This window comes from Macrobrachium rosenbergii, chromosome 47 (assembly GCF_040412425.1).
Source record: "Macrobrachium rosenbergii isolate ZJJX-2024 chromosome 47, ASM4041242v1, whole genome shotgun sequence".
Classification (NCBI taxonomy): Eukaryota; Metazoa; Arthropoda; class Malacostraca; order Decapoda; family Palaemonidae; genus Macrobrachium; species Macrobrachium rosenbergii.
This window is the reverse complement of record NC_089787.1, coordinates 30,094,443-30,110,548: the sequence shown is the minus strand read 5'-3', so window position 1 is coordinate 30,110,548 and position 16,106 is coordinate 30,094,443. Positions and strand designations below refer to the sequence as shown.

Here is a 16,106-nt window from a genome sequence, read left to right as displayed (position 1 = left end):
CTTTCGGTGGTCTTGTTATAAGGCTGTATGAGCCTCGGTCCGTGAAACTTTAACCACGGCACGGTGGTGGCCAGAAGCACGATTAATGGCTAAATTTAACCTTAAATGAATAAAAACTACTGAGGTTAGAGGGCTGTAATTTGGTATGTTTGATGATTGGATGGTTGATGATCAACATACCGATTTGCAGCCCTCTAGCCTCAGTATTTTTTAAGATCTGAGGGCGGACAGAAAAAAGTGCGGACAGAATAAAGTGCGGACAGAATAAAGTGCGGACATAATAAAGTGCGGACGGACAGACAAGCCGGCATAATAAATTTAGTTTTCTTTTCCAGAAAACTGAAAATGGAAGTCAGCAAAAGTAAATATACACGCACGCAAATATCAGTGTAAGTAAAAAAAAAAAAAAACTTTGGAATTCTCTCCTTATCTCCGTTTTCTTTGGTTTTTCGACCTCCTCGTTATCAACCCAGACTCAGTTAATTTTCCTCCTTATTCTACCAAACATCCTTCCCTCTTCTTTTTTCATCGTTTTCATTATTACCTACGTAAGGAATGGAAATGTTTATAAGTGCATATGGAATAAATAAATGTCATGGGGAAAGAATTTACTATTAGCATAATCTTTCCAGGCGTCGATGACCACCGGTTTTGTGACCCCCGCTCGAGTAATCCAGTCAGTTAATCAGTTACTATCCTTGGGTAGATGTCAATGCACTAAAGATTGCCCTTCCCTTTGGACTCTGTACTAAAAAGAATTGTGGTTCCCTAGCTCGTATGTCCTTTAAATCAGTGGTTCTCAACCGGGCCGGGGGGGTGTCAACAATTTCCAAGGGGGGCGCGAGCCCTAAGGGAAAAATTAAAACTTCTCTAATTATATTCGTTATTCTCTTGATAAGAGTCGCCAAGGAGCAGTGTCAAGTATCTCACTAATTCATTCCCAAAAGAATAAAAACATCCCTTCTCTTTCTTTTTTTTTTATTTTTTTATTTTCCCTTAAATCTGGGAGGGAATTTTACTCATAAGATGCAAGGGGGGGCGTGAGCCCTAGGGAAAAATTTAAATTCTCTAATTATATTCGCTATTCTCTTAACAAGAGTCGCTAAGAAGCAGTGTCAAGTATCTTACTAATTCATTCCCCAAAAGAATAAAAACACCCCTTCTTCTCTTTTTTTTTTATTTTGCCTTTAAATCTGGGAGGGAATTTTACTAATAGATGCAAGGATGGCGTGGAGGGAAGGACCAACTCTTAGAGGGGGCGTGGTAATAAAAAAGGTTAAGAACCACGGCTTTAAATCCTTTATAGAGTAGCGATGAATGACTGGAATTGTTTAGCGTTTCTATAACATTCCTTCTTTCAGGAGGCATGTCTTAGGTGGTCTGGCGACCTGGCACTGAAAGCTCATGACTGTTTAGCACCGTGGGGGTAATAGTTACATGTAACACTGTGATAAAAAATGATGAATAATCTAGAAATAAAAATGGTAAAATATCACAAACAAATGTTGAACATACTTTAATTAATCGCTTATATGACACATTTTCCATATTTATCATTTTCTCTAAAATTTGGGGCGTTTTTTCATACCTCCGTTATTGTCCTTAAAATCATCTCTTTAATAAGATCAGTGTTTATCTCTTCACTTCTCATGAGTTTTTTCCTTTCTTTATTTTTCCCTTGATGCTTGCTTTGATAAAGGGATTCAATTTCCCACCCCGTCAGCCTCCAAATAATACAAGATCTGATATGCATAAACAACTTTATCGGTTTTCCTTCAGTATTCCCTGAAATTACTTTTGTAATGTTTTATTTTTCTAAAATTTCATGAAGCTATCGACGTCATTGTCAATATTTACGGGGATTCGGTTGCCCGCTCAGTATCGTGGACCAAAGACTTAGTTTGTTTTCTTTCCCTTTAAATCTGGGAGGGAGTTTTACTCAGATTTTAAAAAAACGAACTAAGTTGCCCTTGCTTTCGAACTCCACACACAAGAAAGAAGTTTGGTGTATACAACAGAAATGAAAACGTAACAACTGACCAAATTATTTTAAGAGTACCTAAATCTCCCCTCTGAAAATTGCAAAAAAAAAAAAAAAAATTGAGAAAACAGTGAGTAGATGGTGACACTACTTAATATATATATATATATATATATATATATATATATATATATATATATATATATATATATATATATATATATATATATATATATATATATTTATTAACATACATGTGAGGATGGTAGAGATAGTCCCTTTTACAATACGATGCAGAAAAAATGGAGAAATTTTTTCCCTTTAATATTTGGAAAAGTAACCAGAGAGAGAGAGACTTTGCCTGAATTATATATGGGCGGAGTAGAGATAGACAAGTAAAAGTACCTGAGAGAGAGAGAGAGAGAGAGAGAGAGAGAGAGAGAGAGAGAGAGAGAGAGAGAGAGAGAGAGAGAGAGAGAGAGAGAGAGAGCTGCCTATAAAATACATAAAAGTCATCTTGCAAAGTGTTATGACCATCAAATAACCTTGAGCATTGCACGTCACCAAACCTTGCACACTCTGCAATTGCGTAAGATCGTAACGAGCGACAGGCATTACCTGGAATAATCCCACACAATTGTTTATCCGCCGAGTGTTCGGTCCAACCCTTCATTCAGTGAGTGCAGGGACGTTTCCTTTCTAACTCTGGAGAGTTATTTTTATCTTTTACTCTTTGCATGTTTATCTCTTTGACTGTTTCTTGTGATTCTCTTTCCTTCCTCGCTTTCTCTTTTGTTTTCTAAGCTTTCTCTGTCCATTTTCTCTCTCTGTTTCACGTGGGTGCTATTTTTATTTTTATCTTTTTTTGTGTTCATCTATTTCACTCGCTGTTTCCTTTGATTCTCTTCCATTCCTTACTTTCTCTTATGCTTTTTTATGCTTCTCTCGTATTTCTCTGTCCTTTTCTTCTCTGCTTCATCTATTTTTCTCTGCCTTTCTCTACAGATAATTTCATCTTCCTGTCTGTATCCAATTTTTTCCTAATCTCTGACGCCGTCTATTTTTGTCTAAGGCCATCCGTCTTCTCTTCCCATCTCTCTCTCTCTCTCCCATCCCTACGTGTTTCCCCCCTCCCCCCGCCTCCTCTCTCTCTCTCTCTCTCTCTCTCTCTCTCATAGGAACCTGAAACTAGCAAACACTGCATGACTTGTCAACTTCAGTTTCCGGTGATGCACAAACATCCGGCTACATAATCTACCTCTATGATCTCCAGTCCTGCCTCGATTTGGAAGAGGAAGAAAGGAACTGTAGAACATAAACAATGGCTGATTACGAGTTTCATTTAGCATTTATTTCAATCTTAAGCTTGGATCTCCATGATCCCCAGTCCTGCCTCGATTTGGAAGAGGAAGAAAGGAACTGAACGTAAACAATGGTTGATTACGAACTTCATTTAGGAAACATTTTACTCTCGAGCCGAGATAAAAGAGGCGAGTTGGTTGTAGTGTTAACGCCCTTGCCTTGCGAAACAACGAGGTCTACTGAACTTAGCTGTTTGGTTATCATTTTATGAAAATACATATATACGAGTATATATACAGGTTTCACGACGACAGAAATATCTCTGGCAAGGCAAGTGTAATAACTTTACTCGATCTTGTTCAAAAACAACAAAAGAAAAAGATATAGCAAGTAAGTGCTCTTCTTCAACTGCCCTTGCCTTGTAGACTAATAATCCTGAAACTTGCAACGGATCTTAACCGTTTGGTGCATACAGCAATTGGGAGCATTTTGGGATTATGGTCATTGTAGCATCGAATGAATGAGATTTGCATAGGCGAGCTTTGATATCTCTTAATTTATAGGAATGAAAGGCCGGAAGCACTTGTGTGTTTGATTTTGATGGTGCTTTTAAAACGTTCATTATTCTCTCTCTCTCTCTCTCTCTCTCTCTAATATAGACTACACACCAAAACTCTGCTTGTTGATGTACATGTGTATTCATAATGTATTGTCAAAAAACCTGTGGCCTCTCACACATATTAATGTCCAGTAATAAAAACAGTTCTTCATTTTTTGGGGGTGGGTAGAGCTCTCGGCTAGCGCGCTGTTGGCCCAGCGTTCGACTCTCCGACCGGCCAGTGACTAATTAGAGGAATTTATTTCTGGTGACAGAAATTCATTTCTCGTCATAATGTGGTTCTGATTCCACAATCAGCTGTAGGTCCCGTTGCTAGGTAACCAGTTGGTTCTTAGCCAAGTAAAATAAATCTAATCCTTCGGGCCAGCCCTGGGAGAGCTGTTAATCAGCTCAGTGGTCTGGTTAAACTAGGAGATACTTATTTTACAGTAATAAAAACACATTTTGTGTGGTAGTCTTAAAGCCACTGTATAAAACCAATTTTGAATTAATAAATATAAAACGGGAGCTTTTGACCTTCACTAAGGTCCTTTTCAGTAAAGCTGAAGAGGTTAAACTTAGTTTTATACAGTGGCTTTTTTTCTTGTGAAGATACTCATGTGTATACCTGTGCATGAATCATTATTCAGTGCCTTTTTCTTTAACAAACTCATGTGTATATACCTGTGCATAAATACATGTGGCCATACGCGTATAAACACAAACACACGATCGAGAGAGTTTTCCGGATTCTTCTGCTTCTTTTTCTCTGAGGATTTCGCTACGGTCACCTGTCTGTAAACACAAACACAAGAGAGAGAGAGAGAGAGAGAGAGAGAGAGAGAGAGAGAGAGAGAGAGAGAGAGAGAGAGATAGAAACATTCTTTGCGATCGCCCCTTCCCCATATTTTTCCGGATTCTTCTGCTTCTTCTTCTCTGAGGACGTCGCTACGGTCACCTGCTTGTAAACACAAACACGAGAGAGAGAGAGAGAGAGAGAGAGAGAGAGAGAGAGAGAGAGAGAGAGAGAGAGAGAGAGAAACATTCTTCGAGACCGCCCCTTCCTCATATTTTTCCGGATTCCTCTGCTTCTTCTTATCAGAGGATATCGCCGTCGAGTCAACTGTTTGTAAATGGCGCTTTGTCACGGAAAGTGCGGACGTGACTCGGCACAGGGAGGCCGTGGAAATCGGTGCAAATGTTCCGGAAAACGGAAATGGGCTCCGAAAACGTGTGAAGTCGGGAATAATAGAAAGGGGAACGACGCTAAAATAGGGGGAAGGAGGAGAAGATGTTCGATGTAACGCCAAAAAAGGGAGAAATCTAAATAAATAAATAGAAATGTGTGAAGTTGGAATAATAAAAAGGGGAGCAACGCTAAATTAGGGGTAGAAGAAGATGTTCAATGTAACGCCAAAAAAAAAAAAAGGTGAAGTTGGAATAACAGAAAGGGGAACAACGCTAAAATAGGGGGTAGATGATGTTCAATGTAACGCAAAAAAAAGGGGGGGTTGAAGTTGGAATAATAGAAAAGGGAACAACGTTAAAATAGGTGGTAGATGATATTCGATGTAAAGCAAAAAAAAAAAAAAAGTGAAGTTGGAATAATAAAAAGGGGAACAACGTTAAAATAAGGGGAAGGAGATGTTCGATGTAACGCAAAAAAAAAAAAAAAAAAAAAAGATGTGTGAAGTTGGGAACAATAGAAAGTGGAAGAGGGCTGAAATAGGGGGAAAGAGATGTTGAATGTAATGCCGGCCCCCCCTCCCCCCAAAAAATTTGTGAAGTTGGAATAACAGAAAGGGGAACAACGCTAAAATAGGGGGTAGAAGAAGATGTTCAATGTACCGCCGTAAAAAAAGGAGAAATCTCAATAGATTCGTTTGTTTACTTCGAAAGCTTATTATTTTTATCCTAATCGGAAACGCTATTACACTTTCATTTAATTTTATTCTGTGTTCTGTCTACCTCTTGCCATTCATTCGCTCATACATTCTCATGTGTGACGGTTTTTTTTTTTGTCTTTATTTTTTCTTAATGTACACTAACCCCCTTCCTTAAGGTCGATTTTTCATGGCGGGGCAGAGTGGAATTTGTTCGTTCTATTAGAATGCATAATTATGAATAATATACACAAAATCTACTGGGCCACTTTTACTAGACACGTATGTATGTAATTGTAATGTTCTTTGAACTTCTCCAGTTCTTCACACCTTTTGGATACGCTTGTCACTACAAGGCCTTCGATCCAAAAGTAAGAAATGCAGTAATTCCTGAAATTTTACTAAGAAGCAACAGTTGGAGGTGCTGGACAGCAAGACTGAAGAAAGAGGGCGGATATGGAGGTAAAATAAAAGTCTAAAAAGTGGATGCTGCTAGGGGCTGAAGGGACGCTGCAGACATGCTTTAGTAATGCCTACAGTGCATCACATGAGGTGCACTGACGGCGTTAACTCCCTAGGGAAAAAAAATCCTTTGGAAAATCCACCTTACAATGAACATCGTTTTTCGTTTTGAGGTTTATTGTAATAAACCTCAGTGAGAACAGTGAGTCCCATTTTCAGATTTTTCAGCGGCGCTCTCAAAGGATTTGCTCTTGACAATAGGTGATAACTGAAGCAAGGTCAAGTTAAAGAAGTTGGACAGCCAAGAGGGAAAAGACCAAAAGTAAGTGCTGAAAGGCAGGTGTGGGCCTCTGGACTCATAAACCAACAGAAACGGCGTAATAGGAAGGATTTCCCACCATAAGTTACCTTTAGAAAAGAACACCAATAACAAATAACTGACTGTGAAACATTTAAACCACAAAATACAAAGACTTTGACTTTTAAAGGTCACTTTGGCCAGCTTATTGAATAGGGCATTAATTATCAGGTATAAAGATACCATATTTATATTTTGCTGGCTATGAAGCATTGTAACGGCTGAAAATGTAACCCTGACATTTAACTGATTATTATTATTATATATTTTTTGGAGATCTATAGCTAACGTTAACAGTCTCAGTAAGTTCCATTAATTAGTATATCTATTCACCCGAAAATTATTTTTGCAGTCCCGCAAGCGTAATGGGTGAAACGTTAACCTACTTTCGAGTTACGCTCTTAATCAGTAGAATAGGATTTAAATACTTTGAAGATAATAAGAATAATAATAATAATAATATCATCACGTCCACTTCACACGTCCAGTGTAGCGTAAACAAACATTTCCCGCCTTCTGATTTGGCGGGTATCAATTCTTTCCAAGTTACTGCGTAGCCAGCAAGCGCTCGCGATGACGTCAATGAGCGATCCGCCCAGGAAATCTGGAACTATAGGAGCTACTTGCCGTCATCATTTTTTATTGCGCACGTCGATGCGCATCACTAACCTGCATTACTACCCCCGTGATTCTCCGACGTGATTTTTGGCGGCATTTATATCACATCTGCGAAATCCTTGACCTTCTGAGCAGTGCAGGTTGCGCAAAATCATTGTGATGTCGGTATTATCCATAGAGCGCGTTCGGGAATGTGGGAACACGATAATGATTGACGAGACAGACTGATGTCTCATGCGTATAATTATCGTCGTGTAACGACGTTTGTATGTTAAAATTACGGGAATGTCTTACTTTGACGCTCATACTTTTTTACATTCTTTATATGCCATTCTTCAATTTAATTTAACATTCTAACATGGGGAAAATTTTGACATAGCAATGAAAGTGCGGAAACTTTGTGTTTATGAAAGTGCGATCACAGACCCAGTTGTGTTTTTGCACATTTCTGGTCCTGCTTCACAATAATTTGAATTCCAATACTCTTTGGTTTCACAAGTCTTGATCCAAATTAAATTGGGTTTTTTGTGTTCCTAAGCAATCTCAATTGTAGCCTTTCATCTTCTGACCCTCATCCATGCTCCCTATTCCAAAGCTCAGACGTTCTTCTCCCCCCCCAGTAAATCTCGTCTTCACAGCATCAGGCAAGTAAACAAATGAGCTGGCGCAAATCTACTTAAAATTGGAAGCGTCCGAATCCTTAACCGTCCGTTGCCCAGCTTCTGACAGTTCATGGCAGGCCTAGTCCTCAGCAGTAAGAGATGGACGACCCCCTGATTTGAAGGAGCAAATGACCTTACAGAGGTCTGTACTCCTTCCGGGACATATTATAACTCGTGTTTGTAATGTTTGAAGTTTGCCGATATCCAAAATTTTTAAGCCTACTCCTCATGTCATCTTCAGCGTGATGTTTCCATTTAAACAGGCTAGTCTGAAATGATCCGGTGAAGTCTGATGTGAGCCTGAAGGGCACTACTAGAAACAAGGTGTTAGAAAACCTGTCAACATTCATTTAGTGTATCCAGAGCTAAATAAATCCGATACAGTATTTCCTTTGTTCGAGAGAATCAAACTAAGCACATTGCAAATAAGACGTGACAGTTTAGTTACTTTTAAATATTATCAAGCAGAAGATGCTTTTCTTTGTATTGTAACTGTAGAGAAGCTATTATGTTGGGTTCATTATTTCTTGAATGGCGCATTTACTTAACAACGTCTTTTTTTTTTTAAATATATAAACGGTTCATTTCATTATATCTCTCTCTGCTTCGCCAATTCTATGCTTAATTTCCATATCACAACTCACATTTGATGCTATTCAGCTCTTCAGGTGGCAAAATTGGCCTGCCTGTTTGATTCATTTGCTTCCTACGTTTAACTCAAACCTAACTGGTTCCTGGCCTTTGTTATTAGCATACATTGTATTCTGTACATTTACTTTTAGTCCATTTTTATCTTTAGCCCTATTCACCCCCTGTTACCCTTGCAACTTTCCACCTCAACGTACCTAATGTTGAAAATATTCTGACGGCCATCATTCACACCACCCACATCTGCTTTTCTCATTACATAATGAAAATAAATCAGACGACATCACACAGCTCTTTCTCATTCCACATTCAACCAGTACCAGTTCTGCCTCTCCTCAATCTTTATTGAGCAGCAACAGCAGACCTCAGTACACTATTAAGAGTGGCAATGGGTCCCAATGAGGCCCAGAACCAAACAAAGTCAGTGAATGGGTGTAAATGCAGCAAAGAAAGGCAGTTTACCAAACAAGGAGGCAAACTGAAATGGAAAGATTTGCCATGAACAAGAACGTTAATAAATGTAGGGAAATGAAGGAGTTCAAGTGTGCATCGGTTTTTACTAAGAGGGAATGTCTGTTTTTTTTTCCCGTTGCTCTGCATTGTGTGTGAGAAGTTCCAAATGGCCAGCGGCATGGGGCTTGCATCGCCATAGGCTGAACTGTTATTGCAAAAAAAAGTAACAATAATAACAATAGTAATCAAAGAAGGATAAAATATGCGTGGATGCGGTGCAGAAGTGAAAATAATTTGTGGCAGCCAATTAATGTTTAAGTCTATGAAAAATGAGAAAAATCAGTCTTTCAGCGTTCTATCATCACATACGAAAGGTACAAAATATAAGGATAATTTTTATAAACCAAGACGTTATGTATTGTATAACAGAATATTCAGTTTATTCTGAACTCATTTCTGTAACTGTAATAAAAGATAATAAAAGTAAAACCACTGAGCTTGCAGCATTAAACTGCTATCAGCAGATGCAGAAGATATCAAGAAACGTCGGACGGTAAATTAAAGTAACCTAATCTCTCTCTCTCTCTCTCTCTCTCTCTCTCTATATATATATATATATATAGCTAAAAAATGAGAACTTGCAAAAATAAACGATACCAGACTCACGGCATATTCAACAACGATTTATTCAAACGATTTTGCAGTTGTGAGAGACGTCCTTGATGCACATAAGCAGACCCAATCTCTTCGAAAACTGCACTGAAGAATTTGGGTAATCATCTTTTAAAAAATGAGACAGATATATTTTCGGTTTATCAATTCCTTTGTCTACGAAAAACATTCAGTGATGGATAAAATAAAATATTATTAACAAAAATAGTTTTTAAACAAATAAATTTCGTGGAGAAATCAATATTCATGTAAAGAGTTTAGTAAAACAATATTTTAAAGATGAATGGCTAATGATTTGTGACGTCATTATGAGGCACCAGATTACGCATGTTTAACGCGTTACTGAGATAAACGTTCGCTAAGTTCCTGTACGTGCGTTTGTTTTGCTAAGCTTTTAATGTTTGTTTATCTTCGTGGCGGTAGTGTAATGGAATTCAGAAGTCAGGAATCAGCCTGGATTCAGACGAAGGTATAGTTTTAAAGATTATTGTTTTAGTTTGTCTGAAAGTTTTTATATAAGATACAGGAACGTTTGTTTACCAGCAGTTTCAACTGAGCAAAGAGTAGACTAGGCCTATTCTTATCACACAAGTAATTCATTTAGCCTGTTTTTTTTATTTAAGGATACATCGAACATACAATCTAGTGGGTACTAAGATTTACGGTTACTTTAGTGAGGAATTTGGGTTATTGGTGTGGGAAAAACGAAAAGATAAAAAAGTGCCGCGCACCTGTCTATAAGGTAGGAAATGTTCGAATTACTTCGTGATGTCGAACAAATATGTATGCCTAATTCGTGCATAGTTACGGTAACTAAAAGGTTAGAAGTCGGGTATTACCTTGGAAATTGACTTTTCCTGTAGTGTTTTGGATGCTTATTAGCAGTTTACCGTTAATTTTTGGCGGTGGACGGTAATTAACATCAGAACTGATATGTTTTTGTATGCTGGCCATCCTGGAATGCTATTAAGCATGCGCAGTGTTACAGGGGAGGTTTTCGTAAAAGGTGAAGTTTCCTTCACCGGGGTGTCCGAGGGGCCGCCGGCTAAGTAACACAGCTTGCTAGGTTAGGTCAGGGTACGTTAGGTTAGTATAGTTCCTATTACAATAGGTTTCCTTAGCCAATCCCTTCTTGAACGTATCGCTCCCCAGACTTGCGCATGCGCGAAGCCATTCTATAACATCAACTTGGCAGTCCGTGCAAGGTTACCCTGTAGTTTTACCAACCAAAGCCGTAAAATTTATAAAAATATGGAAATGAGAAGTACAGGGATGCATCCTAACCTAACCGAACTAGGGCGCCATTTTATTGTATGGGGGCCTTATACCACCCACCCGACCGAACCCAGATTAACATGCAAGTAATAGAATAAAATAGGCCCGCAGCAATGCATAGTGGCCTATCCTTCCGTAACCAAGAGAAGGGATTTTACATCTCGGGAGCGCATGGATCCATTGGTGAAGTATTAGGCTAATAGATAGGCCTAAGAAAATTAAGTATTCAAACGCACCAAAAGATGCTATGTATCCCCAAAGTGAATTGCCAGCCCCTGCCCCTTCTTCTTAACGTGACCCTAAATAGCTTAATAGTCTGGTTTCCTAGTGGTTCCCCTTGTTGTTAGACTTGAGATGAAAATTGAATGTCAGATTCGTCAAAAAAAAAAACTATGTTAAGCCTAGTTTTACCACTGTATTGTAGGTCCTAACTTTTTTTTTTTTTCATACTCCCCATATCTATCAGTATGGGAGATGACATGAGAAACTAGGGTTTTGGGTCTGGGTAGACCAGAAATGTGCAAACTGCACCAAAGGGAAGTGTAAAATATACAAAAATTAGCAAAATCACAATATATTGAAGTAAATGCAGTAGCAGGAATATTTCCCAGTAGCATTATTCTTCAGAGACGCATCCTAGGCACAGTTAGGTTTTCGGTTCTATTAGGCTGCTTTAAATCCCTCCATGGCTGCCCTTGACACCTCCTTAACCTTTGTAACATTGTTTACTTAAAGGAATACGTCATAAGCTAACCCAGGATACTGGGTCCTAACTGGGCAACAAAGGATGACTTTGCCTTACATGACCTCCCCCCACAACCTTTGCAAAATAGAAAGTGTCACCGTATTTGCAGGTATACATCTTAACCAACCTTTCCTATCCTAATCTAGGACATTCAGTGTTACCACCATGGGTTCCCCCTAAACAGCTGTGTAAGGATATATCCTAACCTAATCTAGGTTGTCACATGCTAACCTGCCTGTGGCTCATTGTGCTACCTTAAACTACAGAAGAAAATTGTTCAGCATAATTTTTAATTACAGTCTTTGTTTGGGAATAGTAAATGTGGTTTTTGAATGTTATTAACAATGCGAATAAAGGAGGCTCACTCACCTCTATTATAGTATTTTGCTTATACAATATTGCATTTATGGGAAACTGTAGTTCAAGCATAATGTGTGGGAACAAAACATGAACTAGGGTAATTTACGAGTTGTTCTTACACTGGCCATAAAATATATTTCAGATTAATAGCAGCCCCTCACTTCCCTTGAGGAAAATACACTTCAATCTGCATTGCATAAACGTTGGTGCTGCTTGATTCATTGTGGGCAAGTTTATCAAATACAGTTCTGTATAAGCTTTCTGAAATTGTAATAAGATGAGTGTGTGAGGCTATAATTGGCAGTCACTGATTGCAAAGTGCTATTGGATTACATTAAATATTTCCAGATTTTAGGTTCTGCAATACTGCAGGTTATAATGAAGTGATTTTGCTAGTGATTTTAGTACTATGACCCAAGGTTTTTAATGGGTCATTAGCTTGAATTTATCAGTTGCTACAGGCTACATTATGGCATCACAACACAGGCTTTTTACATATTTCAACAGCATTTATAGGATTGCCAACATTTATGATGGTCATATTTAAGTTTAACTCAGTACTGTAGGCTACTATCATGGAAGAGCAGTTTTCCAACTTTGAGGATGTCAGTAAAAAAATACTCGTTTTCAAGAAATTAAAGGAAGGTATCGATTTGATATTGCAGTGCTTTTTGATGATGTGGCATCACGCAAATTCTTCAAAATTGTCCTCTAGCCTATATTGAACCTGCTGTGTACTGAACCACATCGAGCCTGTCCTAGAAGCTGTCTTTTATGTATAGGATCCTGAGGCACTTTGTCCCACCTAATTCATCTATGGATGCTGTGGCTTAGTCAAACTTTGTATCTCCCAGTATTTCAAGTGATTTAGATTAAAGGAACTTGAATTTAAGTCAAATTCCCGTACTTTGTGACATAATTGATAGGTGCATCTTCCCTGGCGACGTTTCGAACCCGGGCCATTGGCGCAGATATAGGGATAGGCAGTTTTGTCACGCACGTGCTTTTTTTTTCTATACTCACAAATATCAGGCCACAGATATTACGTAATGATTAGCCAAGTGTTACAACGTTTGTAGTGAGCTATCATGGTAGAGATGGGTTGATTTCGATTCTAACTACTGCATAGAACCTGAATTCAACATGAATATGAACAGCCGAGTCGATAGCTACTTGTATTTCTCTTAATAGCCGCATAGTCGAACAACATGAGCCTGTTCTGAAGGTCTAAATAACAACAGAAAGCAGTGACGGATGTTAGGTAACACATGAATCGAGATATAAGTGAACTTAACTGATCACTTTGCAGACAGTTTTTTAGGCGAAGACCAACGGCCATAGCAACGCGAAACGCCGACTAGTTTCGGGATAAAGATGTGTAGGCGAAGGATCAGCCTCTTAAAAGTTGGAAGGTTATATATAAATAATTGATTACTATCCCTATCGTAGTCTTGTTTAAATTCGGAAATGTGTACAAGGAGTTAGAAAGATAGAAAGCTAAACTAAAGAAAGCTTACTAAATCTGACATAGAGAACGGATATACTTTTCCCATGAATTATGATGATTTGCACAACGAAATTCTTACGACAGGACTTCTGATAAACACCTCTTTTAAAAACCCGAGTATTTACGTAGTAATACGAAATCCTGTCCCAGAGTGAACAATTTCGAAAGGCTTAATGCTCTCATATATTTCAGAGTATTTTGGTAATTCATGAGATAATCCGGTTAAATTGCGAAAGGTGACAGGTTCTAATGGGACAATTTTTCTCGAATTACGGCAAAGCTCCTTCAGTGCCTAACTTTTCAGCATAAATTTCATAACCCAATCCAGTTAAGGTCAAGGGTCACGTAGCAGTATATTGTATAAATCCATTGTAGTTTCAGACTGTTTCACTATTTTTGTAATAATAAGAGATTACATAATATATTAATGTTTAATGTAAGCTCACCTGGAGAAGGAGGTTTCCTGCTGAGTCTTCTTGCCAGTTTTGGGGAATAGAAGGTATTTTTATAAATTATAGAGTACCATTTTTCCTTTTTCAGGCTTTCAGCGAGGGCTGAGCGAGCGACCTACCGACATTTATAGAGTGAGTACAGATATTTTATTAATTATTTGTTATTGATACATTTTGTAATTCGTCAAGTTTTAATTGACAAATTATCGATAAAACAAAAGTGTATTTGAGGGTGATTTTGCTGCTTGTGTGTGTGTGTGTGTGTGTACAATTCGCCTACGCGTCCACAACCCCGTAGGTTAATAGTACCGTCTGTGCACCTCATGCGGTGCACTGTAGGCATTATTCAAGGTTCTTTGCGGCTCCTAGATACAACCCCTTTCATTCCTTTCACTGTACCCCTTTCATATTCCCTTTCTTCCATCTTACTTTCCACCCTCTACTAACAATTGATTCATAGTGCAACCTCGGGGTGTTCCTCCTGTTACGGCTTTCAAACCTTTTTATTGTCAAATTTCCGTTTCATCGCTGAATGACCTCATAGGTCCCAGCGCTTGGCCTGTGCCCTAAAATCTATATTCTCTTTTATTCTACGCTTACCCACATGTCAAAAGCGTTGTCGTTTACCTGTACAGCGTTACTCATTTCACTTAGATATACTCGTATTACTTCCTGCTTCCACAGCGCGCCATAATCCCCGCTGAGCGTAATCGGCGGTCAGTGACCTTAAACCCGCGATCTTTTTCTTTCTTTTCCCAGTAACCTAATCAGGGCTACGCTATTTAAATAGGGTCATTTATTGCCATTAGGGCGTGTTCATGCATTCTGAAGTGCATTTAAAGGACAAAATCAAAGGCATACTTAGTTATATTTTATTCTTCCCTTTGCATAAATTTTCGGAATTTTTTTCATGTTCATAGTCTTGACCTGTTTTGAATGGATGGCAGATCATGTTGAATAATATAATCTCTATCTAAAAGAAATGTGTATCCATTACTTTTTTGTACGAGTGTAACACAAGTAGTTTAAGGTTCATAAACCACGTTTAAACTTCCCGTCGTCCAACTCGGGGCCACTTTACAAGTATTCCAGATACCGTAATCCAAGGTTCTTGACGGTTTGTAACGCTCACATGGTCGGCACTTCCCGTCTTACTGTTCTTTTTACGGTATGGACGCAAGTAATAATATATTACAAAGGATCAGTTTAATTAGCAGTACTATCTGCGCAGGCAGTGGTAGCTAAACTTTCCCACTGTAGAGTTTTGTCTGCGTTTTGATTGATTAAATTTTAAATTTCTCATATGTTCAAGAGACAGATTTGATGTTACTTCAGACAGAACGTAAAAGAAAACTATTGAGATGGCTATTTGTCTGTCCGCCCTCAGATCTTAAAAACTGCTGAGGCCAGAGGGCTGCAAATCATGAAACATACCAAATTGCAGCCCTCTAGCCTCAGTAGTTTTTATTTTATTTAAGGTCAAAGTTAGCCAAAATCGTGCCTTGGCAACGATATAGGATACGCCACCACCGGGCCGTGGTTAAAGTTCTATGGGTCGCGGCTGAGAGTTTCATACAGCATTATTCGCGGCACAGAAAATTCCATTGCGCCGAGGGCGCATTTTTTACTTGTGTTTTAGTTGCCTTCGTTTCTGATTTGCCGGGTAATTCGTCGTTTCATTTCATGCCGGTGATGTTTCTAACCACATGCCCAGCTGGTGGTGATACCAACTAATGCCTTGTAAGTCTTTTGTGACCTAGTTCAGCTACGCCGAAAGTAATCCCCATATTTAAAGGACTTCGGGTATGTATGTTAGGAAAAACGCATTTTACCTTAAAAAAAAATGCGATATTTGTTCGGACGAAACCTTGGTTAAAATGATTTTGAGTAGTGGGAGCTGATGAAAGAGTCAGGAAGTGTGTATTGTGCTAGGCAGGCTTCAAACAGTGATGGGGATATCTCGTGTAGATATTACTGGATTTCTGTAGGCCAGAACTGTGGGTTCAGTTGCTATTTCTGCTTTGTCAGCTGTTGATTCAGCTCTTGAAGGAAGACACTGCGTGCCTTTCCTGGCCACAGTTCCAGCATTTCGTCCATTCATTAAAAATCATGGCCCCAACTTAACACCCA

General features: G+C 38.7%; 1 long non-coding RNA gene across 1 annotated transcript in view; it reads left to right on the top strand.

Moving 5' to 3' along the window:
* The first annotated feature begins 9,975 nt into the window (after positions 1-9,975).
* The window catches only part of LOC136830712 (uncharacterized), a 299,809-nt gene continuing 293,678 nt past the window's right edge, over positions 9,976-16,106 (top strand). Inside the window, exons 1-2 of the long non-coding RNA XR_010850724.1 lie at positions 9,976-10,106; positions 14,065-14,108. This is a non-coding gene — a long non-coding RNA (uncharacterized lncRNA). The remainder of the gene's footprint in view (positions 10,107-14,064; positions 14,109-16,106) is intronic.